The sequence below is a fragment of the Synchiropus splendidus genome, chromosome 4 (assembly GCF_027744825.2).
Source record: "Synchiropus splendidus isolate RoL2022-P1 chromosome 4, RoL_Sspl_1.0, whole genome shotgun sequence".
Classification (NCBI taxonomy): Eukaryota; Metazoa; Chordata; class Actinopteri; order Syngnathiformes; family Callionymidae; genus Synchiropus; species Synchiropus splendidus.
The window spans coordinates 1015796-1030039 of record NC_071337.1 but is presented as its reverse complement, the minus strand read 5'-3'; positions in this window follow the sequence as shown (position 1 = coordinate 1030039).

Here is a 14244-nt window from a genome sequence, read left to right as displayed (position 1 = left end):
ACCTGGACCGGATCCATAGCTGAGCCACGGGGCCTTCCCAGGGCCGGGCCTCTACCCTTCACTACGCTTCCTCAGTCCAACGTGAGCGAGTCAATCCCAGTCGGACATGTCGCCCCAGAACCTGGACCTCCACCACCTGCCCTCCACACCCCACCCCATCACGTCCTGCAAGCAGAAGTCTGAAAGTGAGAGACTCCCGGCCACGTATGATGATGGTGCACCTGCATACAGACGATAGCAGTTTCTTGAGAAAGCACTCAGAAGGCTGGTTTGGACGTCTCACTCAAAACCGTGCTGTGAGTGTGACTGACAGCGAGAGAGACCACCGGGCTGCTCAGTGCAACCCAGACCGGGAAAAACGAGTCGTCGGGTTCACGCTCCTGACTCGATGGGACACGTGCAGAGAGCCCCCTGGTGGTAGCAGCCCTCTTGCCTCTTTTGCCTTGTGCCCCAATTTTTCCTTCACTCTTAGATTCTTGGGGAAAAAAAGTTTCCCTCTTGTCATTTCCATGCAGTAAATTTCAAAGTGTCAAGAACCAGCAACTTGACTCGTCATGACTAGGGCCAATGAACTCCAAATATTGCGCACGGATAGTATCTGATTGTCCAAATAGACACATTAGAGTGGGTTACTTCAGTGACAGTGTTGCTTTCCTGTGTTTGCGGTGGTGAGGTGGTGGTGAGCGTTACTGAGCCTCGTGTGTCGCCATGTTGAGTCGACCAATGTCGCTCGGGTTTGTCGTGCAGGGTCAGGAACGCTGGAGCGTTAGACTCCTGTCAATGGTCATTTCTGCTCTTGGTGGGGCGCCATCTCTCTGCATCCCGCCTCGAGCGCTGGGTAAAACCACCTCGAATGAACTGACAGAAAAACTCAATCCAGGAGTGAAAGTTTGAATAGACATATATATATATATATAGATATGTTATTGAAGACATCTCAGTTTACCTGTCCATATCATTCCAGGTCAGGCCATGTCACAACGGCGAGAATTCCAGTGGCCACAGCTCCACAGCACAGCCACGTGTTGCAGGTTCTCTGCCGAAGGGAAGGACCAGAGTGGAAATTGGGACCGTCCGTCTGTCTGTCCAACCCCAGGGGCTCGATCAGCCAGCAGGCTGGTGCTGTGACGGAGGATCCTAGTCAGAAGCAGCTTCCTGTTTTCCGTTTGTACTGTAGCATGGCCCTTTGACTTGTTTTGAACTGCTGTGTGGCTCTGTCTGACTCGTATTCGAGACCTGGAATTCATGCAGGAAGGAAGGTTGGGACTTCTCTCGGTCTGAACCTCCGCGGCGCACTTCTGCACATCACCCCGGATCAAAGCACTGCGTAATTACTCCGCTGTTACAACCAGACCAAAGTGGGTTCCAGTGCTTCATTCGGCCAGATCTTCCGATTGGAGCGCACCAACCTCAAGGTCCTTCTGTTCTGCGGTATCAGGTTCCTGGTATATGAGCGATAATAAAGTCTCTGAATATGAAGCGGCGCAGAGCAGCTCCACGTTAAGTGGGAGCAGCTGGAAGAGATCCCAGGCAGGTACCAGGGTAAGGACCCTCACCCTCATTTGACAGGAAATCCACACTCCAGCCGTTAATGGCTGCTGGGCTTAAGGCCCTCCAGAGAGCAGAGCTGCGCGGAGGCCAGCGCCAGACGCGCGGGCCGCCCTCATTAGGACGTGTGCTGGTCATTTGCTGCGCCTTTGTTCCCCTGCTCTGGCTGCGGCCCCGTGTATGGGCAGGTGCACAGGTGCGCGGCGGCGGCGGCGGCGCTAGCTCCGGCGGATGTGCGGTGGCGCAGCGGACTCCTTGACTGCTGAACTGTGCGGCAGCAGCAGCCTCAGGTCAACAGATCTGACAGATGAAGGCACATCAAAGGCAGCGCTGTTGGAAGTCGCGCTCACAGCCCGCGGCCCGTCCCTGGAGCCGCCACATGTCAATCACGCCGTTAATTAATTAAGCACTTAACCCTTCCACAGACTGACAGCCGTTTATTTACGTCTTGGCTCGGTCCCCGACCAGATGAAAGCTGCCATTCGAAGAAGGCGAAGATGGTCCCATGGATCTGCTGCCTTCACCAGCCTCGCGCTCAAACCGCAGCAGCGCCGCCATCTAGGAAGTGAACGTGTGTCGCTGAACTTGTCCTGCGGTTTGTGCGGTTGATAGGAGCGAAAGTCCCGGCACGACAACATCAAAGCAGCTCGGATTTTCAGTTTTGTTTGTTGTGTCGTGGTGGAAAGTGTGAGGAGCGCAGCTCCTGCAGGTGACACCGCCTCGGAAAAGACAAATGAGGACACGCTCTGCAGCCAAAGCTGGAGATCAGGCTCCAAGACTCAGTGTTGCAGGGCGGATGAGGCTTCATGACACAGTATTGAAGGTTAAATGAGACTTCATGACACAGTAGTGAAGGGTAGATGAGGCTTCATGACACAGTAGTGAAGGGTAGATGAGGCTTCATGACACAGTAGTGAAGGGTAGATGAGGCTTCATGACACAGTAGTGAAGAGTAGATGAGGCTTCATGACACAGTATTGAAGGGTTGATGAGGCTTCATGACACAGCATTGAAGAGTAGATGAGGCTTCATGAGACAGCATTGAAGGGTAGGTGAGGCTTCATGACACAGTATTGAAAAAACCTGAATAAACAATCCACACCATTGTGCCGGGCCGCACAACATCCTGGTCTGATTCAACTCTTTTTATCTGGACCACTTGCTGAACTTTTGATGGGCCACGACAAGACAGTCAGGAGACGAGAGAAGCAGCACGGGAGTAGTTCAGCTCACTATGACACATAGTAAGTGGCCAGCTTTATGGTGACAACAGGGACCAAGAGCCTCGGCAAACTGCTGCCACGGAGAAGACCTGGACCTGGGCTTCTGAAGGTGCAGAGCAAGCAACAAGGTTTGGACTGAAGTCACCTCTGAGCCGCAGCTTTGGTCCAGGCGTGTCAGACTTTTCCATGGAAACACTGCAGGCGTGGCTCCTGATGTGCTTCTAAAATCCCTGTGAAGTTTGGCAACACGGCCAGAGAAAGCAGACACCTGTGATGGTGCACGCAGGGCCGGTTCAAGCGAAGTTTAGAGACGAGAGGAGCAGAGCGACATGTTTACGAGGCCGTTTCATCCCAAGGCCAGAAGCTGTCAGCGCTCGCAGCGTGGCCACCGAGCAGGATGAAGCTCCCTTGTCACAGAGATGAGCAGGGAGGCTTGGGTCCCAGGAGCTGCTCCTCTCCAGGTGGAGGCCCCTCCACCTCCAGTCTTTTACAGGCCAGCTGCCCAGCAAGCGTCAGCTTGTGCAGGCTGCTGCAGCACATGCAGGAGGCTAATCACCGGTGTGATCGCCCCTTCTTCACCTCTGACCACCCCGACACTAGAATAACAACCTCCACACCAGCCCCCTCAACGCTTTCCCCACCATTAGAAGGGCGCTTTTCCTCTCTGGGATGACAGATGAGGGGTCAGGGGTTGTCAGACCCCCTGGCAAGCGTGCCCACGGTGGGATGAAACAGGAGGACGCGCTTGCCTCGGGAGCCACGGCAGTGAAGGTCGGGGAGCGGGACAGAGATGGATGAGCGTCGGGCAAGTGGGCAGAGATGGGAATGGAAGAAGGAGGAGTGAAGGGGGGCGGGGGGGCGCCGTTGAAGACGATGGAGCTTGAGAAGATTTCAGTTTTGACAAGAAGGTTGCGAAATGACTGGAAGCAAAACAAACAGAATGAGAGGAGGGCGAGGTAGAGATAAGGCCGAGCCGCTCCACCGAGACGTTTCCCCGCGCTGCAATAAAAGCCGCGCCGCCGTCCAATGAATCAAGGCGTCGGGGGCTTTCCTCTCCCTCTGTTGTGTGTTATGTCCACTTCTAATGGCCAGCAGATGTGGAGGTATTTCACAAGTGTGGCTTTGGAAAAACATTCCCGCACATAAATCCAATTAGCTGGGACTCTCTCCGCATCAGCTCGCAGGCAAGTGCCGCCCAAACACTGCGCACACAGTTGACTTAAGTAATCCGATTTTGGACAGCAGGTAGAAGGAGGACGACTCCGTAAGCCCGAGCGCTAATTTGGGTTTTATTTTGTCTGGTTCCACTGGATCATTCCTGACGTCTCTCGCTTGTCGCTGTCAAGGTGGTCTCAGCAGAGTCACCAGAGTCCGCCGGGACCCCCAAATCACCGCCCAAACCTCTCCATCCAGGATCAAACAGAGCGGCCAGGGTTTCATGTTAGCGCTCCCTGCCAAGAGAGCTGGGGCCTCAGGCAGCAAAATGCTAAGTTTGCACTTGGGAGCGATCCTACGACAAAAGCTGTCACCCTTCCAGAATCACTTATTTGTTCCCAGCTGAGCCGCAGGAGGGAGACCAGGCCAGGTCTTGCTTATATCCGCCACTTTCATTGAGGGTTTTACTTTGTGAGGAGAGGAAGGGCCCGAGGAACGTTGTCGTCCCTGTTGTGTTTCACTGGCCCAAGTGCTCGGGCCACTTGACGCTCTCGGTCGGGGAACACGGATCTGCCGTTCTCATGCGCCCCCCTGATGAGCATTTCCAGAACATTAACGTGGTTAAAAGGCAATGCTTTCACCCAGCAAGTGCGTGACGGGGGGTGGACCCCTGAATAACAGCAGCCGGAGAGCTTCTGCACAGCCACGAAGGCCACGAGATTCTTCAAGGATCTTCTTTCAGCAAGCCCTTCACCCGCCTCGTCTTCCTGCCCTGGGAACAAGCTGCCAGGTGTGCCACGTTACGTCTCCCAGCTTCCATGGCACTTCTCAAATCCATGGTGACACGTTCGTATCGGCAACTCTATCGGCAAGATGACTTTTTCGTCCAATACTGACGATACAGGCAGCTTTCAGCGCTGCATGTTGAGGCCGTGGGCAGCGCCACACGTAAACAAAGGCGGAGGTTGGGGTTAGGCGAGGCCAGGGGTGGGGCTCCAAACCTTCTTACTGCACTGTTGTGTCCTCAGTTCTGTCCTGTTCTTCGCTGGTCTCTCATTCCTCATTGGTCTCGGTCTGGACGACAACACTATCTCCACCATCCTTGGTCCAACTCGGTCCCTCCCCTCTACTAACCATGGTCCCTCCACAGCTTTGCCTCCAAACTTCTCCAGGTTGCACTGATCCACCTCCACCTGGAGGAAGCAGAGCAGTGATGCTTGACCTTCAGGACGTGAGCGGACAAAAATGACGTGAGAACATTAAAGAGTCTTGGCCTCAAAGAAGTTCAACACAAATACACATTCACTCACAAACCTTTGAAAGACAAACATTCAAAATGAAATAAAAACATTCCATGACAACCTTGATGCTGACCTCACCTGGCCACAATCCGTGCCCTCGCAAGGAGACCCGCACCCACAGATACGGAAACAACACACCATGCCCAGGAGACACAACAAACCACATCACAGCAGGTGTTTACCACCTGAATAGGCAGTCGCCATGACGACAGTCTCATTCCTGACCGTGCCCTCTCTTCCAATGGCATCAGCATCTAACTCTGACTCTGACTCTGACTCCCTCCTCCATGGCAGAGCTACTGCCTCGAACCCAAAGATCATGCTGTTGTATAACACGCGTCTCTCACTCGCGCAGCCTCTCCTCCGTCGCAGCTCACTCCTGGCGGTCGCCTCGGCCGCTGCCACCCTGTCTTCACTCTGCTCTTCACCTTGTTTAATGCGGAGCTCATTCCACCGTCTGTCGAAGTGGAACAGGGGTCACATATCTGTGAAGCTCCATGGAGGAAGCTGTACAAGGGCCGAGCAGATGGGATGGCAGGAGACCAGCACCTCGTGTTGCAGGGAGCGCAGGGAAGCAAGTGAGGGCAGCGCCTTGTGTGGGAGGCTTTCTGCAGGCAGACGACCAAACTGTGGGTGAAGTCCACCGTGCCTGACCCCCGGCCCCCATGATCTCCATGTCCTTCTGCAGCTAACCCTGCCTCCTTCATGCTTCACCGTGGCTCATCTCCTGACCCCCGTCCCAGGACCCCTGCACGAGCGCTCCGTGCCCCGTGCAGGGCCTTGAAGGCAGCGCGAGCCACACACCCTCCTCTAATCCCCCAGACTTTAGAGGCGCGCTGGGAGTGTGGTGGGAGTGTGCGGCGTTATTAACCGGGGTGGGGGGGGTGCGGGGAGAGAGTCCCACCAGGTGCTAATAGATTTCCTCCAGTTTCATCTGCGGCGCATTAGCCGCGGCACGTCTCGACCTCCCTTCATGGCACGGCCCGGACGCGACACACACACACTCCCAGCGAGCAGATGTGTGCGCCCACCGCGCCGCGGCCACTTCCTTAGCCCGGCATCTATATTCATGCCGTGGGCCGCCATGTTTTCTTAAGCACAGCCAACTATGAAGACCAATATTATCCTAAGCACCGCGCGTCTGAGATGCCGCCGCCCAAACATCCGTGAGGGAGCGACACTCTGGTGCTGGAGTCTGTGAGGAGCCACAGCTGGCTGCGGGAGCCTTTCATGGAGATTCAGGTGAGAGTCGAACCTGGAGACACACACAGCCACCTCACGTGCAGCACTGTGACAGACTCAGGTGGCAAACTCAGACTCACATCTGGCCGCACATGTGACACACTGTTGTGTGGAGAGACCGATCACCTTCCTCCCCTCAGCTCAAACCCAGACGCCGGGTCCTCAGCCGGCGCTCCCTCCACTGCAGACAGTGCAGGACATGAAGCCAACCGTGTTGTTGGAGTCCAAACCGATGACTGATCGTTCCAGAGATGCAGCTGGGAGTTTGAAGTCGCTGCAGCAGGACTATTACACAGCGCTGAGACATCGTCTCCATCGGCAGCTGGCGCTCGCACGCCACCTCCCAAAAACACAGCCACCTGACTCTTGAGGAGACGTCCATGTAGCAGCAACATCTGGCCTCAGATCTCAGCGGCCGCACGGCTCTGCTGCCAGGAATCTGTGCCTCATCACGCTGCAAGATGGATGGTATCGAGAGGTGGATCGAGTCTTGATTCGGCTCAGGCTGGTGGAAGGAGAGCAGTGGATGGGAACAGGTCCATGTCAAAAGCGCCCTCCTCTCCAGGGATTCCGACTGGAGACCGAGTCCGTTCGGCTCAGAAGTCTGAGATAGAAACACAAACAAACTACAGACTCAGGTCCACCAGGAGAGCCGCTCTTCAGTTCCGGGGTGGGATTCGTGCCCAAGGTGACTGAGTGTGGGACGCTGGGAATGACATAAGAGGAGCAGCTTCACTCTGAACAGAACATCAGTGGAGTGGCGCTTCATGACTCAGTAGTGAAGGGCAGATGAGGCTTCATGACACAGTAGTGAAGGGTAGATGAGGCTTCATGACACAGTACTGAAGGGCAGATGAGGCTTCATGACACAGTAGTGAAGGGTAGATGAGGCTTCATGACACAGTAGTGAAGGGCAGATGAGGCTTCATGACACAGTATTGAAGGGAAGATGAGGCTTTATGACACAGTAGTGAAGGGTAGATGAGGCTTCATGACTCAGTAGTGAAGGGTAGATGAGGCTTCATGACACAGTAGTGAAGGGTAGATGAGGCTTCATGACACAGTACTGAAGGGCAGATGAGGCTTCATGACACAGTAGTGAAGGGTAGATGAGGCTTCATGACACAGTAGTGAAGGGCAGATGAGGCTTCATGACTCAGTAGTGAAGGGAAGATGAGGCTTTATGACACAGTAGTGAAGGGTAGATGAGGCTTCATGACTCAGTAGTGAAGGGTAGATGAGGCTTCATGACTCAGTAGTGAAGGGTAGATGAGGCTTCACGACTTAGCACTGAAGGGCAGTTGAGGCTTCACGACTCAGTACTGAAGGGCAGATGAGGCTTCATGACACAGTAGTGAAGGGTAGATGAGGCTTCATGACACAGTACTGAAGGGCAGATGAGGCTTCATGACACAGTAGTGAAGGGTAGATGAGGCTTCATGACACAGTAGTGAAGGGCAGATGAGGCTTCATGACTCAGTAGTGAAGGGAAGATGAGGCTTTATGACACAGTAGTGAAGGGTAGATGAGGCTTCATGACTCAGTAGTGAAGGGTAGATGAGGCTTCATGACTCAGTAGTGAAGGGTAGATGAGGCTTCACGACTTAGCACTGAAGGGCAGTTGAGGCTTCACGACTCAGTACTGAAGGGCAGATGAGGCTTCATGACACAGTATTGAAGGGCAGATGAGGCTTCATGACACAGTAGTGAAGGGCAGATGAGGCTTCACGACTCAGTAGTGAAGGGCAGATGAGGCTTCACGACTCAGTAGTGAAGGGCAGATGAGGCTTCATGACACAGTATTGAAGGGCAGATGAGGCTTCATGACACAGTAGTGAAGGGCAGATGAGGCTTCATGACTCAGTAGTGAAGGGTAGATGAGGCTTCACGACTCAGTAGTGAAGGGCAGATGAGGCTTCATGACACAGTAGTGAAGGGTAGATGAGGCTTCATGACACAGTATTGAAGGGCAGATGAGGCTTCACGACTCAGTAGTAAAGGGCAGATGAGGTTTCACGACTCAGTAGTGAAGGGCAGATGAGGCTTCATGACTCAGTAGTGAAGGGTAGATGAGGCTTCATGACACAGTAGTGAAGGGTAGATGAGGCTTCATGACACAGTACTGAAGGGCAGATGAGGCTTCATGACACAGTAGTGAAGGGTAGATGAGGCTTCATGACACAGTAGTGAAGGGCAGATGAGGCTTCATGACTCAGTAGTGAAGGGAAGATGAGGCTTTATGACACAGTAGTGAAGGGTAGATGAGGCTTCATGACTCAGTAGTGAAGGGTAGATGAGGCTTCATGACTCAGTAGTGAAGGGTAGATGAGGCTTCACGACTTAGCACTGAAGGGCAGTTGAGGCTTCACGACTCAGTACTGAAGGGCAGATGAGGCTTCATGACACAGTAGTGAAGGGTAGATGAGGCTTCATGACACAGTACTGAAGGGCAGATGAGGCTTCATGACACAGTAGTGAAGGGTAGATGAGGCTTCATGACACAGTAGTGAAGGGCAGATGAGGCTTCATGACTCAGTAGTGAAGGGAAGATGAGGCTTTATGACACAGTAGTGAAGGGTAGATGAGGCTTCATGACTCAGTAGTGAAGGGTAGATGAGGCTTCATGACTCAGTAGTGAAGGGTAGATGAGGCTTCACGACTTAGCACTGAAGGGCAGTTGAGGCTTCACGACTCAGTACTGAAGGGCAGATGAGGCTTCATGACACAGTATTGAAGGGCAGATGAGGCTTCATGACACAGTAGTGAAGGGCAGATGAGGCTTCACGACTCAGTAGTGAAGGGCAGATGAGGCTTCACGACTCAGTAGTGAAGGGCAGATGAGGCTTCATGACACAGTATTGAAGGGCAGATGAGGCTTCATGACACAGTAGTGAAGGGCAGATGAGGCTTCATGACTCAGTAGTGAAGGGTAGATGAGGCTTCACGACTCAGTAGTGAAGGGCAGATGAGGCTTCATGACACAGTAGTGAAGGGTAGATGAGGCTTCATGACACAGTATTGAAGGGCAGATGAGGCTTCACGACTCAGTAGTAAAGGGCAGATGAGGTTTCACGACTCAGTAGTGAAGGGCAGATGAGGCTTCATGACTCAGTAGTGAAGGGTAGATGAGGCTTCACGACTCAGTAGTGAAGGGCAGATGAGGCTTCACGACTCAGTAGTGAAGGGCAGATGAGGCTTCATGACACAGTATTGAAGGGCAGATGAGGCTTCATGACACAGTAGTGAAGGGCAGATGAGGCTTCATGACACAGTAGTGAAGGGTAGATGAGGCTTCATGACACAGTATTGAAGGGCAGATGAGGCTTCACGACTCAGTAGTAAAGGGCAGATGAGGTTTCACGACTCAGTAGTGAAGGGCAGATGAGGCTTCATGACTCAGTAGTGAAGGGTAGATGAGGCTTCATGACTCAGTAGTGAAGGGTAGATGAGGCTTCACGACTTAGCACTGAAGGGCAGTTGAGGCTTCACGACTCAGTACTGAAGGGCAGATGAGGCTTCATGACACAGTATTGAAGGGCAGATGAGGCTTCATGACACAGTAGTGAAGGGCAGATGAGGCTTCATGACTCAGTAGTGAAGGGTAGATGAGGCTTCACGACTCAGTAGTGAAGGGCAGATGAGGCTTCATGACACAGTAGTGAAGGGTAGATGAGGCTTCATGACACAGTATTGAAGGGCAGATGAGGCTTCACGACTCAGTAGTAAAGGGCAGATGAGGCTTCACGACTCAGTAGTGAAGGGCAGATGAGGCTTCACGACTCAGTAGTGAAGGGCAGATGAGGCTTCACGACTCAGTACTGAAGGGCAGATGAGGCTTCACGACTCAGTACTGAAGGGCAGATGAGGCTTCACGATTCAGTAATGAAGGGCAGATGAGGCTTCATGACACGGTAGTGAAGGTAGATGAGCCAGGTGGCGCTGTCTGCAGTAAATGTTTGGCCTTGAACGACTCGTTCAATGGAACCTCACATCATGTCTAAACCAAGAGCGCCACCTAGTGGCCTCTGAAGGCGAGGACACCGTTTCATCAACCCTGCATCACTGTTTCATGATGGATCATCTACCCAACACTAGGTTTCACTGACACACAACTTGGGTAAACTATGGATGGGAACCATGACGGGTTTAGACTGGAGTATTTTACTGAGCAACACTGAAACTTCCCAAAATGGTTTGAAGTGAAAAAGTGTATTCTTTATGTTTATGTTTTATCTCCGGCAGTTATATAATAATAATAATATTCGTTCTTGGACAAACGTGATTTGCAGTCCGGGAAGATCTCGGCCCACGGAGCGGCGTGGCTCAGCAGGATGGGGCCGGTTCCGACCCACTGAAGCGTAGCGAGACAGATGAGCTTCAACTGAGTCAGAATCAGAGCAGCCGGAACATCAAAGGGAACAATGCTAATGAGTCGCTGACCACATCAGGCGCAGGTATTCAGTCGGGGCACAATCGCCGGTCAACAAAACCACCCACTCCGTTGTGTTGTTGTGGCGGACGGGCCGCGGCCTGCTCCGCTGCAGCCAGGCGGAACGTTCAAGAGCTACCAGACGGCGGAGTAAGCACAACAACAGTGCGTCACAAAGAACCCGCCAAGCAGGTGGAAGAGATTTGGAGCTGAGACAGAACCAGAGCTTTCTGGTGGAGAAGCCACATGCTACCGACCAGTAACAAAGTGACCTGGCAGAAGTGAAGCCGCCTCGTTCACGCGACAATCAACTCCAACAAGGAGTGGGTGTTTAATGTGGCGGGACAGACGGACACAAGGGTCTTCATGAGAAACTGATGAGCCAGAACATTACGAACGCCTGCTTCATGTCCGTCTGAAAAGCACACAAACACACACGGACTCATGATGTTGCTTACGTCAGGCTGGTCCAGGCGCCGTCGAGTCAACGGTCCGGTTCACATCAACGGAGGTCTTGGATCTGCAGGCAAGCATGTGACCTGAGGCTTCGGGTTTGTTCTGACCTTCAAAGAGCTGTGGAGAGATGATGCTCACTGGGATAACACACGAGAGCGACCCAGACCCAGCAGCAACGATTAGTTGCATGGCTTTGACTGTGGAGTCAGTGTTGATCCTGTAGCTCTGGCACAACAGAGGAAACGGAGGCAGCGTTGTAGGAGGTGCTGGTCGCTGAGGCCCTGAGATATCTGGCCACTGGAGGACGGAGAGTTGCCACCATTCTTCTGTCTTCTTCCTGTCTCACTATCGGGGAGCAACACTGCCCCCCATGGTCTCCACTGGTGCTGCTCCGTTTGGTCCGTGATCGTAATGGAAACATGGAGGAATACACAGAAAATTTTCGTCCGTATCCAGATCCATATTTGATGTGGCAGGGCCTTCACCCTTTGCTTCCCATAAAAGTCGGCGGCATGTGGACCATGTTGGTGCCACAAGTTTGAGGTAGAAAATACAGCTCAAGTTTGTGAGAACGTGGGAGAAGAGCAGTCCAAAAAAGGCCACGTAGACCAGCTGGACTGTGATGGTTAGCTGCACAAAGTGGGAGGCAATTTTCCTGAGCTCGGAAGCGAGAGCCATTTGTGAGGTGTCGAGAGAGTGTCATTCAACGATAATTACCTGGTTTGCTGCCCCCGCTGTGGCCCCGCCCACTCGTCCTCAGTGGGGGGTCCGACCTGAGTGTCGATGCATGTCATCGATGCGTGTCATTTAGCTTGATATTTCACCTGCTGAAATGTCCACCAGGCTGCTCTGCTCCGACCGTGACATCACATGGCAAACATCACTCACAGTGGACACATGAAGGTTGAATAAGTCAGTGATTCCACTTTTCAGTCAGTCATTTCAAATGATCGTGGTGAAGAGTCACAAGACGAAGCTCTCGATTTACCAATGGATCTACGTTCCCCCCCTCACCTGTGGTCACCAGCTTTGGGTCATGACCGAAAGGATGTGATCGCGGATACAAGCGGCTGAGATGAGTTTCCTCCGCAGGATGGCTGGGCCCCGCACCCTGAGAGACAGGGTGAGGAGTTGGGTCAGAGCTCGGGGTGGAGCCGCTGCTCCTCCACATGGAGAGGAACCAGCTGAGGTGGCTCGGGCATCTGATCCGGATGCCCCCTGGACGCCTCCCTGGGGAGGTGTTCGGGGCATGTCCTACCGGGAGGAGACCCCGGGGAAGACCCAGGACTCCTGGAGAGATGATGTCTCCGCTCTGGCCTGGGAACGCCTCGGGATCCCCCGGGAGGAGCTGGAGGAGGTTTGTGTGGACCGGGAAGTTTGGGCTTCCCTGCTCCAAATGCTGCCTCCGCGGCCCGACCCCGGATAATCGGCAGAAGAAGCAAGCAAGCATAATTTCAAATGAACCAACATGACCCAACAACAGTAACTTTCTTTAGAAAAGTCTTGGGTGTGTGGCCCCGTGAAGCTGCTGTCCAACAGAGAGCAGAGCGGAGGTGATCCGCCGCCACACGAGGGTGGGTGGGTGGATGGAGGGAGGTTAAAGTGGCAGCGTGACAGAGCTGCCAGGCTCGTGAGCACACAGGCCTCAGCCGTGCTGGAGTCAAAGCAACACACAGCTCAGGTCAGCGTGGCGGCCGTCCACATGTTCCCCTGTCAGTCTGTGTGTTAACAGGAAGCTCCGCACCCCCCAGCGTCTGACAGAGGAGCTCAAAACCACCTTTCAGGGGGGAGACGAAGAAAGGCCAAACAAATCACTCTAGTTTCCCTGAAATCAGATCTCGCCCCACGTTCGGAGGCAGATATTTATTAGCGCGGTTGTGATTGACTTCTGGCCCGGGGCCAACCAGCTGCCACTCAGAGGGCTGGGAGGAAGGAAGGAAGGGGCTTCGCTCGGCGGCAGAGTCAAACCTCAACAATGCCTTGGTGGTCTAGGACTTGTTGAGAGTGGAAGCGCTGCTCTCTGGACCCGCAACCGCAGCCATCACTCGAACAGAACGCTCGGGCACCGCTGCTGTGCCTCAGATCCAAAGCTGTATTTTCAAGTGTCTCAAGGGCCCGACTCCTCCGCAACGTCATGGCTTACATAACAAACAGGCGGGACTCACTGGAGGAGACGCGGCGCTGCGACTGGAGGCCAGATATCCATCAGTGACACGGGGACACGAGCTGGGAGACTCGGGATAACAATCAAAAACACAACAGCAGTGACCTCGCAGTGTAAACCAAGTGGGTCGACGCAAAACCCAGAGCCGCCAGCAGGAAATCCAACATGTGCTGTTGACATTGCAGCTCATCCGTGACAGACAAGGAATAACACTCTTGGAGAGGAGCAGGCAGCCAGACGGACGGCTGCCGACAGGAGTCGGGTCTTGATGCTTTTCCTTGGCGCTCGTAAATCTCTGCTCGCGGGAAGGAAGAGCTTTGAGGTCGTAAGTTAGACACAGTCGCTGAAACGTGATCCCTGACACTCCTGACAGGAAATAGTGTTGAAATACATCAACGCGCCATGTCGCACTGAACTGCTTTCCAGCTGCTCCGCTGAACACAGGGGAACAGAGAAGCGTAACCCGTCACGGTGCCTTATCTCGGACCTGAGACGGCTCTCTCAGCCACAGACAGGGACTCGGCAGGTTTGACTCCTGCTGTCTGAACAGCCTGAAATGAATAACCCCGGAGGCCCTACGACGTGCGACCAACAGTGGCGCGACCAAATGGAGTCAGGAGACTTTTGTCGCATCAAATGCTCCAGTCGCTGCGTTTTAACCAGTCAGAGCCCTGAGTGGGAGAGTTCATCGAGAACAAGTGAAATGCAAGACAGAGCCTCTCTGAC